This window comes from Schistocerca piceifrons, unplaced genomic scaffold (assembly GCF_021461385.2).
Source record: "Schistocerca piceifrons isolate TAMUIC-IGC-003096 unplaced genomic scaffold, iqSchPice1.1 HiC_scaffold_1980, whole genome shotgun sequence".
NCBI lineage: Eukaryota > Metazoa > Arthropoda > Insecta > Orthoptera > Acrididae > Schistocerca > Schistocerca piceifrons.
This window is the reverse complement of record NW_025727879.1, coordinates 17,501-22,500: the sequence shown is the minus strand read 5'-3', so window position 1 is coordinate 22,500 and position 5,000 is coordinate 17,501. Positions and strand designations below refer to the sequence as shown.

The 5,000-nt window shown below is 53.4% G+C and overlaps 1 non-coding gene across 1 annotated transcript in view; it reads right to left on the bottom strand.

Annotated features, from left to right (window-relative positions):
- Window positions 1-1,423, bottom strand: part of LOC124741745 — a 1,909-nt gene extending 486 nt beyond the window's left edge. Inside the window, exon 1 of the ribosomal RNA XR_007010058.1 lies at window positions 1-1,423. This exon is cut by the window's left edge and continues 486 nt beyond it. This is a non-coding gene — a ribosomal RNA (small subunit ribosomal RNA).
- Window positions 1,424-5,000: the final 3,577 nt, after the last annotated feature.

Sequence of the window (5,000 nt, the reverse complement as noted above, 5' to 3'; positions counted from 1 at the left end):
TCGTTATCGGAATTAACCAGACAAATCGCTCCACCAACTAAGAACGGCCATGCACCACCACCCACCGAATCAAGAAAGAGCTATCAATCTGTCAATCCTTCCGGTGTCCGGGCCTGGTGAGGTTTCCCGTGTTGAGTCAAATTAAGCCGCAGGCTCCACTCCTGGTGGTGCCCTTCCGTCAATTCCTTTAAGTTTCAGCTTTGCAACCATACTTCCCCCGGAACCCAAAAGCTTTGGTTTCCCGGAGGCTGCCCGCCGAGTCATCGGAGGAACTGCGGCGGATCGCTGGCTGGCATCGTTTATGGTTAGAACTAGGGCGGTATCTGATCGCCTTCGAACCTCTAACTTTCGTTCTTGATTAATGAAAACATACTTGGCAAATGCTTTCGCTTCTGTTCGTCTTGCGACGATCCAAGAATTTCACCTCTAACGTCGCAATACGAATGCCCCCGCCTGTCCCTATTAATCATTACCTCGGGTTCCGAAAACCAACAAAATAGAACCGAGGTCCTATTCCATTATTCCATGCACACAGTATTCAGGCGGGCTTGCCTGCTTTAAGCACTCTAATTTGTTCAAAGTAAACGTGCCGGCCCACCGAGACACTCAATAAAGAGCACCCTGGTAGGATTTCAACGGGGTCCGCCTCGGGACGCACGAGCACGCACGAGGCGGTCGCACGCCTTCGGCTCGCCCCACCGGCAGGACGTCCCACGATACATGCCAGTTAAACACCGACGGGCGGTGAACCAACAGCGTGGGACACAAATCCAACTACGAGCTTTTTAACCGCAACAACTTTAATATACGCTATTGGAGCTGGAATTACCGCGGCTGCTGGCACCAGACTTGCCCTCCAATAGATACTCGTTAAAGGATTTAAAGTGTACTCATTCCGATTACGGGGCCTCGGATGAGTCCCGTATCGTTATTTTTCGTCACTACCTCCCCGTGCCGGGAGTGGGTAATTTGCGCGCCTGCTGCCTTCCTTGGATGTGGTAGCCGTTTCTCAGGCTCCCTCTCCGGAATCGAACCCTGATTCCCCGTTACCCGTTACAACCATGGTAGGCGCAGAACCTACCATCGACAGTTGATAAGGCAGACATTTGAAAGATGCGTCGCCGGTACGAGGACCGTGCGATCAGCCCAAAGTTATTCAGAGTCACCAAGGCAAACGGACCGGACGAGCCGACCGATTGGTTTTGATCTAATAAAAGCGTCCCTTCCATCTCTGGTCGGGACTCTGTTTGCATGTATTAGCTCTAGAATTACCACAGTTATCCAAGTAACGTGGGTACGATCTAAGGAACCATAACTGATTTAATGAGCCATTCGCGGTTTCACCTTAATGCGGCTTGTACTGAGACATGCATGGCTTAATCTTTGAGACAAGCATATGACTACTGGCAGGATCAACCAGGGAGCTGCGCCAACTAGAGCTGAGCAGCCGGCCGCCCGGGAGTGTGTCCCGGGGGCCCGCGCGAACACGCAAGCGTCCGCTCAATCATTCTGCAAACAGGAGGAGGCTGAGCTCCCCTGCACAATACACCTCGAAACCCTCTCAGGTCCCGGCGGCGCGCAGCGCCGTCCCAAGTACTTGGTCGGGTTCGAGAGAGGCGCAATCGCCCGGAGTTAGGCGAGTAGACGCTTTCGGTGCGACCACCCGTGCTCCCAACTGAGCTTGCCGCTGCCGACAGAGGCCCGGGAGCGTGCTGTCGTGGCATTGCCGGCGGGAGACAACACGCGCCACCTACGGTGACCGGCAGCTCCAACGCCAGCGCCACAGAAGGACAAAAGCCCCACTTGGGTGCCGAAGCGAACTCTCCCAGCACAGCGCACGCGCCAACACATCCGCACAGCTGCGATACAAACCACCAGCGAGAACCGCTGGGGCGACCGAGCAGCAGACGGCGTCGCGGCGCCGAGCGCCGGGCGGCGGCGCATCCTCAACGCACACAGTCCTCAATCGGACCAGCACACTGAAGATGTCCACCGCGCTTCGCACCGGGCCCGCGAGGACCTACTTTGGCCGCACGGCGCCGCGCGCAGGGTGCGCCGGCGCGCAGCTGCGACGCCTGCCGCGTCCGTCGGCCGGCGCGCCTGCCACTGGCCGCCCCCACCAGCCGGCTGTAGCGCGTGCGCCCACGCACCGCGCGGCCAGCACGCCGGGAGGCGCCCCCTCACCGGCCGGGGACGGTCCCACCCAGCCACCACCGCGTATCGCTTCACACCCAGATGCCGTTCAGTTTCATCGGCATGGTGGGTATCGCTGGAACAACCGGTTAGTACCTCAACCTATCGTCGCCATCACCGATTCACCCCTAGCGAGAACAACCGCACCACAACGGGTTACCATTTCTTCATTTGCGTAACTTCACCAGAAAACGTAGGCGTCCATCGCCATTAGCAACTTCAACGATTATTGCATGCCTGTGTCAGGTGTCACGCCACACTACGTCTGCCCACATACACGCAACAAAATGTGCACGCCTAGACAATACGTGGAAGGTGGCCCCCGTACGTATGCGATGTCCATTGCTCGAACGACTGTCAACCGGCCTCTGTAGCATGTCGCAGATATGGAACGCGGTGCACCATGCTATCACGGTGTTTGAGGAGAGACGACTAGGTCCGAATACATCAACACACAGCTCATGCTGATCGCCATCCACGGCGTCCGTTCCTCCCACACGTCTCTATGGCGTACCACACTGCAATCCAGCTCTCATAGGGAGACGACACGTAGCTGCGTGCACAATATTTGCACTGTATGGTCCGCCGTTTTTGGGCGCAGTCGTTGTACGGTCACACATGTGCCACGATGTATCATTCAGTACATAAGGACGAATGTGCAGTACAGATTGTGGTTCACGCGTACGACATCAGCGGACAGTTGACACAGGCCGCACCACAACGTAGCCTGCGTACGTCGCATGCGAAGGGCATTGAACATGCAAACTTGTCACCAACCAGCTTGCGAAGGCAGGGGGCAAGGTGGGGACGTGGGGACGTGGGGAGGGGTGGGGGGGGGGGGGGCGGCATGTACGTCCTGCTGCCATCCACATTACAGTGTACAGCAGGAGCATGTGGAAAGTCAGCAAGACTTGCAAGGTGTTTAACATGAAGCGATACACAGGGGAGCGGGCAGTGCGAGTAGCGAACTATATTGCGAGGGTTGCGGGTGGGCAACACTACACTAATTGAACGAGTCGTATAACAATTACAGAGCAGGTTTAGGCGACAACGTGGGTTACGTTAGCGGACAACGTGGGTTACGTTAGCGGACAACGTGGGTTACGTTAAGGCACAACATGGGTTACGTTAAGGCACAACATGGGTTACGTTAAGGCACAACATGGGTTACGTTAGGGCACAACATGGGTTAGGTTAGGGGACAACATGGGTTAGGTTAGGGGACAACATGGGTTAGGTTAGGGGACAACATGGGTTAGGTTAGGGCACAACATGGGTTAGGTTAGGGCACAACATGGGTTAGGTTAGGGCACAACATGGGTTAGGTTAGGGCACAACATGGGTTAGGTTAAGGCACAACATGGGTTAGGTTAAGGCACAACATGGGTTAGGTTAAGGCACAACATGGGTTAGGTTAAGGCACAACATGGGTTAGGTTAAGGTACAACATGGGTTAGGTTAAGGTACAACATGGGTTAGGTTAAGGTACAACATGGGTTAGGTTAAGGTACAACATGGGTTAGGTTAAGGTACAACATGGGTTAGGTTAAGGTACAACATGGGTTAGGTTAAGGTACAACATGGGTTAGGTTAAGGTACAACATGGGTTAGGTTAAGGTACAACATGGGTTAGGTTAAGGTACAACATAGGTTAGGTTATAGGTACAACATAGGTTAGGTTAAGGTACAACATAGGTTAGGTTAAGGTACAACATAGGTTAGGTTAAGGTACAACATAGGTTAGGTTAAGGTACAACATAGGTTAGGTTAAGGTACAACATAGGTTAGGTTAAGGTACAACATAGGTTAGGTTAAGGTACAACATAGGTTAGGTTAAGGTACAACATAGGTTAGGTTAGGTTAGGTTACACGTTGTTGTAAGGAAAGGTGTAGGGGGGGGGGGGCGGGGGCGGCAGGTTCCTTGATAGTGATTATAGTAAGTGAATGCTTGTGACATGATCAGATTTGTCACGTCAGGATGCACCTTTGGCTTATTAGAGGCGGCGCTCCAATTCTATGCTTGTGTGAGACCTGTGTCTTTGACTCATGTCATTGTTTGTGCGCTGTGACAGGAGGTACTATTGTGATGTTGGGTGCACCGTTGTATAGGACATGTGTGGGTGTTGGTGCCTGGTCTGCGCAATGGTGGATGTCGAAAGGCTGGGATATTGTATTTTCCGCATGGACCTCCTGGTCTGGTTGTGATAGTGTGGATTGTGTAATGTGGCGGAGAAGATGCACTGGATGTTGTTCCATGCTGGTGCTTACATATTGTATGTGCGCCCGTTAGAAGCAGAGAGTGGTGCGTGATCAGAGTGTCTGGCTGACGTGTGGTTCCCATTGTGGGCAGACTCTTTCAGCATGTATACGGACAGTTGTGTATATTTGCTGTAGTTTGATGGCTCTGCATTGATTACTAATCAGCGCCGTGTGTACGGGTAATCTGGTTCCAGTCCAAAATGTTCCATCTGTGTACATTAGTGACAAAGACTCTCCCCATGCAGTGGGGCTCGGTCTGTTATAGCTCTTCCGCGTAATATATTTGCCCCACGTTTTTGCGACTGCGAGTGCGAGTGCAACGCGCATGGGGACCGACATGCTGATGGCTCGGTATCGGACGCCGTACAGTGAGCAACGCGATCGCGTCTCTCGCTCGTAAGTGGTACAGGTCGCGGCTCATGTATAGGGACAGCGGGAATGTCGCATATTGGAAATAACTCTTCATGAAACGCAAGTTATAGGGGTGGATTGCACTTTACGAGTGCGGGAAACTTCCGCCGTTCATCCGCTGGAGGTGCGAGTTTGGC